The sequence below is a fragment of the Bos grunniens genome, chromosome 4 (assembly GCF_055505025.1).
Source record: "Bos grunniens cultivar Pamir isolate PY7600 chromosome 4, Bosgru_T2T1.0, whole genome shotgun sequence".
Taxonomy (NCBI): Eukaryota; Metazoa; Chordata; class Mammalia; order Artiodactyla; family Bovidae; genus Bos; species Bos grunniens.
In genome coordinates this window covers 36,312,126-36,325,314 of record NC_141168.1, presented here as the reverse complement: position 1 = coordinate 36,325,314, position 13,189 = coordinate 36,312,126, and the positions used below count along the sequence as shown (strand labels likewise).

The 13,189-nt window shown below is 36.8% G+C and overlaps 1 long non-coding RNA gene across 2 annotated transcripts; it reads left to right on the top strand.

Annotated features, from left to right (window-relative positions):
* Positions 1–343: 343 nt before the first annotated feature.
* LOC147373932 (uncharacterized) lies at positions 344–11,331 on the top strand. 2 transcript variants are annotated; one of them, XR_015162239.1, is made up of 3 exons: positions 344–585; positions 2,000–2,057; positions 11,065–11,331. It is a non-coding gene; the product is annotated as an uncharacterized LOC147373932 (long non-coding RNA). The 2 variants fall into 2 exon arrangements; XR_015162238.1 differs by lacking the exon at positions 11,065–11,331 and adding an exon at positions 2,752–3,502 and having other exon boundaries at positions 353–585.
* Positions 11,332–13,189: the final 1,858 nt, after the last annotated feature.

Genomic DNA, 13,189 nt, shown 5'->3' with positions numbered 1-13,189 from the left:
AAATAAAATCCTATTAACAATTTAAGTTTGGACTAGTTAGTAATATGCACTTTCAGCAGTCTGCATAGGCAGCTTCTCATACTGCATATTTTATCCTAATACTTATTATTCATTTTAATTGTTGCTACAAAGACTTGCATATCCCACTAGCAGCCTGTAGCCTTAACAAGAAGGTGTTTGCTGGCCTTGTATTCCAGGATATTGGAGTCAGCTGTATCTAGTTCTAGCTGAACTGGTTAAGACTGGATAGGATGAACCACCCTCCCACTGGGCACATAGGAGAACGTGGTGCAGAGCCTGTAGTGTAGTTATACCTATGAGCAGAATGGCCATTACCTCACCTGTTTCCAATTACCTTCCCCCATGTTCTCCATGGTCCTCACGCTTCTACTCTCCCCAGATCCAGATGGACTGGTTTCTTTACTCTCTATCTCACAAACACCCAGAGTCCCTTGACTTAGAGGAGGTGGCTCTGAGTGTTCTTCAATTTCCTTGCTTGGCTATCTGTTGACTAAATCTCTGCTTCAAACCTCGGCATCTTGGCAGTTTGGCTTGCTGCATATCAAGCAAAGCAAACCTGCTTCGGTAATACTATGATTCACTTATTTTGCAAGTGGAAGTTTGTACCTTTTAATCTTTCTCAACTGTTTTTTTTTTTTTCTCTCCCCACCCTTACCCTTGGCAACTACCTATTTGTTCTCTGTATCTATAACTCTGTTTCTGTTCTGTTTGTTCATTTGCTTTACTTTCTAGATTCCACATATAAGTTAGATCACAGAGCTGCAACATCAAAAATGCAAGCAGGTACAATAGAAAATGGGCAGAGGATCTGCATAGACATTGTTTTCAAATAAAATATACAGATAGCCAACAGGTACATGAAAAAAGGCTCAGCATCATTAATTATCAGGGAAATGCAAATCAAAAGCACAGTGAGATATCACCTCACACATGTGAGAATGACTCTTATCTAAAAAACAATAATACCTGTGATTAGGATGTGGAGAAAAGGGAACTCTTGAGCACTGTTGGTGGGAATATAAATTGGTGCAGCTGCTATGGAAAACAGTATGGGTTTTCTTCAAAAACCCATAGTTGAACTAGCACTGTTTTTGTTGTTTAGTCACTAAGTTTTGTCTGACTCTTTTGCGATCCAATGGATTATAGCATACCAGTCTCTTCTGTCAATGGGATTTTCCAGGCAAGAATACTGGAGTGGGTTGCCATTTCCTTCTCCAGGGGATCTTCCTGACCCAGGAATCGAACCCACATCTCCTGTGTTGGCAGGTGGATTCTTTATCACCGAGCCACCAGAGAAGCCCTGAATTAACGTGTTATCCATCAATTTACTTCTGGGTATTTATCCAAAAATACTAATTGGAAAAGATATCTGCACCTGTCTGTTCATGGCTGCATTTTTTACAATAGAGAAGACACAAAAGCAATCTGCTATTAATAGATGAATGGGTAAGGAAGATGTGTGTATTTATATATGTATGTATATATAATGAATATAATATTTACATATGTAATGAAATATTACTCAGCTTTAAAAAGAATGAAATAATACCATTTGCAACAACATGGGTGGACCTAGATTTTACCTTATGTAGGTAAAATAAGTCTGACAGAGAATGAAAAGTACTTTGTGAGTTCACTTCCACGTGGAATCCTAGATAACTTTCATGCCCCTGCAAATGCCCCACTTCACTGGAAATGCAGTTTATTCAGTCAGCAAATCCTCAAACTCCAAGCTCCCTGTGGGTTCTATATTTATTTCCTTCTTCCTTCTTATCCCAAACAAGGTTGACTATGTAGCCCCAGCAAATCAGATATTTTCTATTTTCCTCTTCCTTGTTCTTTATTCTTTATCCTGTAAAAGCTTTCTACCTTCCATACCATTTTGAAGTTCTCTGAAAGGAGACTTTTCACTTCATTAAGTATTAAATAAAATTAGTTTGTATCACTGAAGTTGTTTTCTTTAATGTTTTTCCAACAGTTGTTGGTGATGAGGGTGGAATCTGAAGCTGACTACTAAAGATCTATGGGATGAGGAGGTGCGTAGGTAAAGTGACCATTAAACCCTTTGTGCTGTGTTCCTCTTGTTGTTCCCATGGACGGTGGGTAAGTCATTCTCAGATTTCAGTTCCCCTTCCTTGTGTGCAGCAATCTGATCCAAACAAACTATTTAAAACACATATTTAACTAGATCCTAGGATGTTTTCAGAGTTTGTTAAAACTTCCAGGGTCCTGGAAAGGTTCTGGGGTAGTTAAATTGAGAGTCTGCAACTGGTGCTGTGTAACAGGTGCTCACCATTAGGGAACTAAAATGCTTTGAGGTAAATCAGCAGCATAATTGGAGGATTCGGGAAAATAAAGACAAGACATTCAGACATACTTGATTATCAGAATCAAAATAGAGTCACAAGTCAAACTATTAAAATCCATTAGGGCATCCACAACTATAAAGAAATCCTCCAGTGAAAGAAGTAACAGAGCCATTGCTGGTGGGAATCTCAGAAGCCAAAGCAGCAAAATTGGTGGATATAGACTAAGCACTTAAAAGATGTTGGAACCCTTGCCTCCTAGCCCTAAGGCTCCTGTGCCAGGAAAAGTTGGTCATGGAATGGGTTGGATTGGTACTAGGTCACTCATCAACCTCAACATGTCAGTGCAATAAAGGATATTATAAAACAACAAAAAGTCCCCAAACTAGTGATACATCCAGCTTAGACATTCATTTGGCTCCAGAAGATCCAAGGCTTGGCCAAGGATATGGATCCTCAAGTTCAAAGAATCGTGTGTGCCAGCTTCCAGAAGACCTGCTTATTTTATGTCTGGAAACATGAAAACTAATAGACAACCTTGCCACATTCTGGTGGATACCGGGGCTAGTGTGTCTACTTTGAACCCCTCTTGGTTAGGAATCTGCAGATGAGACCCTGGAAAACCTGGCAGAAGCCAGCAAAAAGTGAGCATTCTTATCAGAGTTAGCTCCCCTGTATCTCTGAATGTAAAATTTCTCATTATCCCTTCCTTTCTAACCCAGCCTCTTGTGAATTTGGTTTTGGGGTCCTCTTTGGTTATCAATCTTTTCTCTCCCAAGGACAACTTTTGAAGTCTTATTTGTCTGATTTTATGTCGTGAGAATTTGGCTCGGCTTTCTGCCTGCCTGGTGCACACAGGTTGTTGATTCTTGCATATGCAGACAACAAAACTATCAGCTAGCAACTTGAAAACTACAAAAGTAATAAACAACCTTTTGGCAAGACAAAAATGTGAGTTGCGCTTGTTTTGTGGCTAGGGTCCTATTGAATGTTGCCAGTCTTTAGGGGAATTGTCATTGTCTTTAGGAGTGGCTCTGGATCTTCGGAGGAAGGTATCTTTTGTTATCTCTATTTCAGAATTTGTCAGCAACAAAGTTAAGATGATGGTTAGCTTTTTAATGTCTCATCAAATTTTCATAAGCAGTGTAAATATAATTGTTAATGACAAGTAAATGCTTACAAATAATAGTTTAAAAATGAACTTTTCAACAATAATTATGTTTGATAGAACTTTTCAACAATAATTATGTTTGATAGTGTATTTATTTAAAAAGATTCCAAATCCTTTTGATGACCTTAAAAGTACAAAGCTAAGCTAATTGATAGATATTTATTAAACATTTAGATCATTTCCAAATGAGATAAAATACTGAAAATTAATTACTGAACATAGTTTTATCCACTTTTGGCTTCACAAATATTTTGGTGTTTTAGCAAACATATTTTGTGTGACATTGAAAAATTTACAGGGAGGAAGAATATACTGCTAGAAATTATGAAATATATTTATAAATTTGCCAAGTCTATAGAATGCTAATATAAACAGACAGTCCACAATTGCTTACTACTCAGTTTTCACTATAGGTAAACAATTCTATTTAGAAATGATAAGGTTAAAATGAGACAACCGTGTGTGAAAAGTAGATAAGAAAAGTAAAATGACCTCGTTGTTTCAGAATAAGAAAAACAAGACAAAATCTGAATGGATAGAAAAAAAAGCTGTAGAAGGTTTCTGGAAAAGGAATCATGGGAAGGAAATTTTATGTGTGGTCAGGCTGACTAAGATTGGAATGGATTTAAGTTTTTTTTAAAAAAATGAGTTTTAATATCTAACTATGCTGGTGCAAAATTGGAATTTCCTTTTTTCTCTGTTAAAAGGCCAGTTTTCTTAGGTTATTGGTCTATTATTAATAAATATATATATATATATATAAAGAAATTTTCCTTTAGCTTTTAAGTAATCTCCCTGAAGAGCAAAGATTTTATGTCTTACCAAAATAATTTACTGTGCTTCATGTTGAATTTATCAAATCTTTGATTACTTACTTTCTTGTCAGTATTAAAAGAGCTAAGTTTTGTTCACAAGTATGAAACTTTCTGTATTTGCCTTTGAGATATTTGCCACTTTGCTTATCTGGATGTTTTTGGCAAACTCCACGCCCCCCCACCCCCCCCCCCAAAAAAAAATCAAGCTTTAAATGAAGACTTTTTGACCTTGAAATAAATATGCCATTCTGTACAGGGCCTCTGGGGCACCTCACAGGATTTCTGTCTTGTGTCCTTAAAATGGCCTAAAATTATCTACATATTCTGGATTCCCATTAGCTCTGTGATATTTTCTCCCACTGTTCTCCCTTTTAAGCACACCTTTTAAGCTATCCTGATTTCCATGGAAAACATGGCAATATTCGCTTGTTGTTCTTGCCTGAAAGAACTGCTAAACTATCTCTGCAAGAGCTTTCAAATCTGCTTTGTCTCCATTCTTCATGGAGGCTTACTCTGAACACTCTATAATTTCACCTGGTTTCTGTATGACTTTCAGTTGGAAACCTCAGGTTGTAAAATTTATCAATACTTCATTCCTTTTTACAGATGTAAGATATTTCATCATAGGTTTATTCAACAATATGTATATCAGTTCATCAGATTATGGACATTAAGATTGCTTCCACTTTTTTGGATATTATAAATACTGCTGCCATGAACTTGTGTACACTTGAATGAGTATGTGTTTTTAGTATTTCAAAATGGAATTCCTGGGTATATATAATTCCATGTTAACTTCGTTGAAAAAACTCCAAGCTGCTTTCTTTACAGCTGAACCATTTTTCATTCTCAATAGTAATGTATTACGTATCCAGTTTCTACACTTCCTTGCCAACACTTGTAAGATTCCATGTATTTTTAAATTTTGTTTGTTTCAATCATCCTAGATTGAAGTAGTAGTTAACTGTTATTTTGATTTGTGTTTCCCTAATAATTAAAACTGAACATCTTTTCAAATGTTGGCCACTTGGATTTCTTATTTGGAGAAATATATTCAAGTTATTTGCCCATATTTAGATTGAGTTGGTAGCTTTTCACTACTCAATGATAAAAGGTTTATGTATGAATATTAGACCATTATTATTTTCAAATATTTTCTATTTTATAGGATGTTTTACATTTTCTTGATAGTATCCTTTGATATACAAAAGCTTTTGATTTTGATAAAACACAGTTTATCTACTCTTGTTACTTGTACTTTTTGTTCCATAACTAAGAATTCATTGCCCAACCCAAGGTGCTAGTAATTGATACAGAATTTATTATAATATTCTTATGGATTTAGGTCTTGTGCTTATATTGTTAATCCACCATAGTGAAGTTTTACATGATATGAGGTAGAGGTCCAGTTTTATTCTTTTGCATGCTGATGTCCAGTTGTCCCACTACAATTTGTTGAGGATAATATTCTTTCCCCATTGAATGATCTTGGTACCCTCTTGGGAAGTTAACTAACCATATATGTGTTAGTTTTTGACTATCAATTCTATTCCATGTTTATGTCAGTACCACATTGTTTTGATTACTGTAGCTTTGTATTAAGTTTTGAAATTAAAAAAAAATAAGTCCTCCAAATTTGATCTTTATAAGTCTTGTTTTGATTATTTGGTGTCCCTGTAAATTCCATATGAATTTGATAATTGGGTTTTTCATTTCTACAGAAAGATTGTTGAAATTTTGATAGGGATTGAGAGTATTTGGCACATATTACCTTGTAAACAATATTATCTCTTTCAACAGATGAACATGGGTTGCCTTAATTTATTTAGGCCTTTAATTTCTGTCAGCTATTTTTGTAGTATTTAGTGTACAATTACTTCATTTTATTGACTAAATTTATTCCTAGGTATTTTGTTCACTTGTATGCTATTAATGAAATTGCTTTTGTAATTTTCTCCTCAGATTGCTCACTGCATGTTTTCAGAAATATAATAGATTTTTGTGCATTAATCTTTTACCCTGATATTTTGCTGATTTTTTCATTAGCTCTAGTGCTATTTGTTTGTAGTCATTGCATTTCCTGTATTTAGGAATATGTCATCTGTGAGTAGAGATTATTTTACTTCTTCTTTCTCATTTTGGCTGTCTTTTATTTCTTTCTGTTTTCTAATTGTTCTGGCTAGAAGTTCCAGTACAATATTGAATAGCAATGGTTCAAGAGGCATCCTTGTGTTGTTTCTTTATATATAATCTTCTCCCATATTATACAAAAGGGGAGAGGTCATTTACAGAAGTATTTAAATATGTGAAATAAAATTGAAAAATACAAATATATAATCAGTGCAGGGAAAGTGTATATAAGATAGAAAGTATCATTAATGAGGGGGGCATGTAGATATGCTCTTACAGTATTCTAGTATAGGGCTACAAATTAGGCTCTGAACTATCCAAAGTTAAATGGGGAAAATCTCAATTATGTTACTTAAGGAAAAAAATTGAAACAGATACTGAGATGAAGAAAAAGATGTCCTTTATTTCTCAGTATATAAAACCTTTTACTTTTATAAATTGTTATATGCTGCTGCTGCTGCTAAGTCGCTTCCATCATGTCCGACTCTGTGCGACCCCAATGACGGCAGCCCACCAGGCTCCCCCGTCCCTGGGATTCTCCGGGCAAGAACACTGGAGTGAGTTGCCATTTCCTTCTCCAATGCATGAAAATGAAAAGTGAAAGTGAAGTCACTCAGTCACTACCGACCCCATGGACTGCAGCCCACCAGGCTCCTCTGTCCATGGGATTTTCCAGGCAAGAGTACTGGAGTGGGGTGCCATCGCCTTCTCCAAAATTGTTATATAAGACATTGTAAATAATATGGTGGTAATATTACCTAATATACATTACAATAATTCTATAGTGAATATGTGATACATTATTATAGAAATTTTTAATGTAGGATAAGCACTCAAACCATTAAAAGCAATGCAAGAATGGAGTTAGAAGCAGCAAGGTAGAGCAGTTTTAAAAACAGAACACATCTTTGTGAGGATGCCCTGATAAGAAAGAGAAAGTGCTCAGCAGTCATGGATTGGACTGTGGCTAGACCAGATCATCTGCTTTCAACAGAGAACAATCAGGTTCAAACTATCAGAGACCAAGGTGTTGTGTGTCAGGGGAAAATGGGCGAGGGGTGGAGAAGAAGGTTATTCATAAGAGGCAGTAAATCTGGGCCTTTCATTAGTAAAATATCCTTCACTTTGGTACTCAAAACCTGGGGAGTGTAAACTTTGCAAAGTGTATCAATTTCTTAACATATTTTGCTCATTAAACTTTGCTAATTTTGAAATGACAAACTCACCATTCATGTGTGCATGTGAATGCACATGTTGTTTTTGTTGTTTTTGTTTTAGCAGTGACATTTTGCCAGTACACCTGAAAATCTAAGCATCTAGACTACTATCAAATTCACAGTAAATAAGTGTGATTTTTAGGATGCTCTTATCACTGCATTTAAAGCAGAACTGTATGAAATAATGAAAACATCGGTTAAACATTTCATTCCTCTCTGAAGCATAGTCAGAAATAGTAGTAAATATTAAGTTCAGCAGTATGTAGAATGCATGCTAAGCTGCTTCAGTCATGTCCAACTCTTTGTGACCCTATGGACTGTAGCCTGCCAGGCTCCTCTGTCCATGGGATGTAGATTAGTAACAGTTATTATTTTATTTTTAAAAGTAATAAACAATTCTGATGCTCATCTGCTTTTCCCTGCCTGACTTTTGCTGATGACTTAACACGGTTATTTTTATGATAGCTTCTAGACAAATCAGGGAAGAGTCATATGTTCTTATCTCCTGTCTAAGCTCATTAAATAAAGATAATTTCTATTTGATCCCCTTTAATTATGTGACTAATCAAAATTAATAAAATGTGATATTTTCTCCCTCAAATTTACTAAGCTACATTTTCACAGGACTCTGAATTCATGGGTCAAGGGAGAACAATGTGCACAATTCAGTAAGGCAACTGCATGGGTTCTTCAACTTAAGTATATAATAAGCTACAGAAAGAGGCAGAGATGACTAGGAATGTGTATGATTTTGGCAGAATTTTTTTTATTTCTTTTTTGTAAGTGAAAGAAATACTGGTTAATTTTGGCTCTATTTTTTAAAAAAAATTATGTCCCCAGTTAAAATATCAAAGATCTCTGGTATTATTTGCTTTGTATCTTATTTTACTTGTTTCATAACGCAAAACTGATTAAATTAGTCCTTTTTGTGAATTTTATATAGATTTCAATATATTGCCAGGGGAAATATCAATAACCTCAGATATGCAGATGACACCACCCTTATGGCAGAAAGTGAAGAGGAACTAAAAAGCCTCTTGATGAAAGTGAAAGTGGAGAGTGAAAAAGTTGGCTTAAAGCTCAACATTCAGAAAACAAAGATCATGGCATCCGGTCCCATCACTTCATGGGAAATAGATGGGGAAACAGTGGAAACAGTGTCAGACTTTATTTTTTGGGGCTCCAAAATCACTGCAGATGGTGACTGCAACCATGAAATTAAAAGACGCTTACTCCTTGGAAGGAAAGTTATGATCAACCTAGATAGCATATTCTAAAGCAGAGACATTACTTTGCGAACAAAGGTTCATCTAGTTAAGGCTATGGTTTTTCCTGTGGTCATGTTTGGATGTGAGAGTTGGACTGTGAAGAAGGCTGAGCACCGAAGAATTGATGCTTTTGAACTGTGGTGTTGGAGAAGACTCTTGAGGGTCCCTTGGACTGCAAGGAGATCCAAAACCAGTCCATTCTGAAGGAGATCAGCCCTGGGATTTCTTTGAAAAGAATGGCAATGAAACATGTAAAATACATGTAAAATATCATGTAGGAAACGAGTTGCCAGTCCAGGTTCGATGCATGATGCTGGATGCTTGGGGCTGGTGCACTGGGACGGCCCAGAGGGATGGTATGGGGAGGGAGGAGGGAGGAGGGTTCGGGATGGGGAACACATGTATACCTGTGGTGGATTCATTTTGATATTTGGCAAAACTAATACAATTATGTAAAGTTTAAAAATAAAATAAAATTGGAAGAATAAAAAAAAAAAAAAAGGCAAAAAAAAAAAAAAAAAAGAAAAGAATGATGCTAAAGCTGAAACTCCAGTACTTTGGCCACCTCATGAGAAGAATTGACTCATTGGAAAAGACTCTGATGCTGGGAGGGATTGGGGACAAGAGGAGAAGGGGACAGCAGAGGATGAGATGGCTTGATGGCATCACTGACTCGATGGACGTGAGTCTCAGTGAACTCCGGGAGTTGGTGATGGACAGGGAGGCCTGGCATGCTGCGATTCATGGGGTCGCAAAGAGTTGGACATGACTGAGTGACTGATCTGATCTGATCTGATTGCAACTTATTGAACATGTTCAGTCTAAAACCGTTAGTAACTATAAAAATAAGATCTTGCTCTGTCCAAATATATCTAGGAATAGTAAACAGTTGTCCGATAAGCATGTTTCTTTCTTGTCCATTCAGACATATGTGTGTATATATATATATAGAGAGAGAGTGCAGTATTTATATATATATATATATATACACACACACACATATATATATACATATATACATACACACATATAGGTATTGCATTAGAATCTTGCATACAGTCTCCTCCTTGCATATAGTCTCCCACCACTCCATGTCATAAAAATATACAAGGTTACTATGAAAATATGGAGACAGCAATGGTAACCCACTCTGGTGCTCTTGCCTAGAAAATCCCATGGACAGGGGAGCCTGGTGGGCTGCAGTCCATGTGGTCACAGAGTCGGACATGACTGAGTGACTTCACTCACGTCACTCACTTCATACTTTATCACTGGAGAAGGAAATGGCAACCCACTCCAGTATTCTTGCCTGGAAATCCCCATGGACAGAAGACCCTGGCGGGCCATGGTCCATGGGGTCTCAGAGGGTCAGGCACAACTGAAGTGCCTGAGCACGCATGCACTATGAAAATATAGGGTATTTTCACTGTTGCTCCCAACACAAGGATACTTAATTCTTAAAATTCAAGGAGACAGTATATTGTCATAGCCTTATGGTCATTTTTGAATTACAATTAGTCATTGCCAACCACACAGACAGAACTGTATAGAAATCACACACCTAAGGCACATTGTAGACCTACTTAATCAGAAAAATCCTGGGGCAATTAATTATAGCATGTACATGTTGAAAAGAGGTTCTTCAGATGTTTTGGAATGATTAAGAAAACCCTCGAGCTGGTATTTAATAATATTCTCAGGAAAGGAAACAGGATTCGAAGGTGCAATAAAGCATGGAGATGGGGTTAGATGATAAAACAAAAAGAGGATATAAATCACAGACTATACAATAAGAAAAGAAAAGAAGAAACACATAAAGTAGTCTGACATAGAGTGAAGCTGAAAGTAGTATGATATAAAGTAACTGAATTACCAGACCAGAAGTAGGCCTGATAAGGAAAACATCAAAGTGGATTTAAATGTAAAGCTGGACAAAGCATTCATCTTAAATTAGAATAAAACTTGCAGAGGTCAGGATTCCTGTCTGTATCCAACTTCTTCATCACCACATTGTTCCACATATTTGATACTCAGTACATATTTCCAGGGTGGGAAAACGCTCTCTAACTAGTAAAGTATAAGTAAATTCATGCAGAAGTGGAGAAGGTACTGATTGTACTTGCGTCACTGTTCCAGGTATACACAGAGCCCATCTGTTGTACCAGATGCCTGGTGGATGATTGGACAGCAAATGTGTGGGAGGCAAAATGTATCTCTTTCCAAGAGGGCCACCAGGAAAGAGTCCAATGCAACTGTGCCAGGACTACTCCTAACTTCCATCAATAGCCTCGCAATCATATTGAGTTCCCTAATTTAACCAGAAAGCTTCTGCAAATCAGTGGAAAGATAATTGGCTGCATCTTACAGTTTAAAATAAACAATCCTTGAACATTCTTGATAAAAGTTAATTTACTTGTGTTCTAAGCAAACACTCTGTGTTTGTTATGCCTTCCTTTAAACATACTATGATATCAGTTGTTTCTATAAATATTTCAGTATGCAGTATTTCTAAATTAACCCTTAATTTTCAAGTGTTTGATGTAGGTAGTTTATATGTTCTCCAAAGTTTAAATATATTTCATTTAGCCATAATTATAAAAATCTATGGCTTGTAAAATAACAATCTAATGCATTAGTTTTCTATTTCAGATTATAATTTCTAACCCGTAAATAATAGGAGTCTGAAAAAAATGTAAATAATTGCACTAAATTTAACTATATGTTCTCTAGATTATTAAATAAATGCCATTGTTGCAAAAATATGTTTGCTTAAATAGAAAAGCAAACATCTGTTATCCTGGAAAGTTATTTATATGTGCTTTTTTCTCCCTTTAACTTATTTTTTGTAAGGACTGATGACTTAAAATAATGTAGTATAACCCTTATGATATAAGTTCAGTCAGTTTTCTGACTTTAAAGCTGAGTTTTTTCCTTTGTTTTCTTTATTTTTTTTTCTAATCAGATTTTTTTTTAATTTTATTATTATTTTTTTTTACTTTACAATATTGTATTGGTTTTGCCATACATCAACATGCATCTGCCACGGGTGTACACATGTTCCCATCCTGAACCCCCCTCCCACCTCCCTCCCCATACCATCCCTCTGGGTCATCCCAGTGCACCAGCCCCAAGCCTCCTGTATTGCATAAGGGAATTGCCTCCTATGTCTTTCGAGTCACACCATGGTCTTATCCTCATGCAGTTGTGAATGTTGGCATTATTGACCAAAGTGGGAAAAATAGTGTCAGTACAGTTCAGTTGCTCGGTCCTGTCTGACTCTTTGTGACCCCATGAAATGCAGGATGCCAGGCTTTCCTGTCCATCACCAACTCCTGGAATTTACTCAAACTCATGTCATTTAAATCAGTAATGCAATCCAATCATCTCATCCTCTGTCAACCCCTTCTCCTCCTGCCTTCAATCTTTCTCTGCATCAGGGTCTTTTCTAATGAGTCAGTTCTTCACATCAGGTGGCCAAAGTATTGGAGTCTGAGCTTCAGCATCAGTCCTTCCAATGAATAATCAGAACTGATTTCCTTTAGGGTTGACTGGTTGGATCTCCTTGCAGTCCAAGGGACTCTCAAGAGTCTTCTCCAACACAAGTTCAAAATCATCAATTTTTTGTGCTCAGCTTTCTTTATAGTCCAACTCTCACATCCATATGTGACTACTGGAAAAGCCATAGCTTTGACGAGATGGACCTTTGTTGCCAAAGTAATGTCTCTGCTTTTTAATATGTTGGCTAGGTTGGTTGGAGAAGGCAATGGCACCACACTCCAGTACTCTTGCCTGGAAAATCCCATGGACGGAGGAGCCTGGTGGGCTGCAGTCCATGGGGTCGCTAAGAGTCGGACATGACTGAGCGACTTCACTTTCACTTTTCCCTTTCATGCATTGGAGAAGGAAATGGCAACCCACTCCAGTGTTCTTGCCTGGAGAATCCCAGGGACGGGGGAGCCTGGTGGGCTGCCATCTATGGGGTTGCATAGAGTCAGACACGACTGAAGCGACTTAGCAGCAGCAGCATTCTAGGTTGATCATGGCTTTTATTCCAAGGAATAAGCGTCTTTTAATTTCATGACTGCAGTCACCATCCGCAGTGATTTTGGAGCCCCCCCAAAAAGGTCTGCCACTGTTCCATTGTTTCCCCATCTATTTGCCATGAAGAGATGAGACTGGATGCCATGATCTTAGTTATCTGAATGTTGAGTTTTAGGCCAACTTTTTCACTCTCCTCTTTCACTTTCATTAAAAGGCTCTT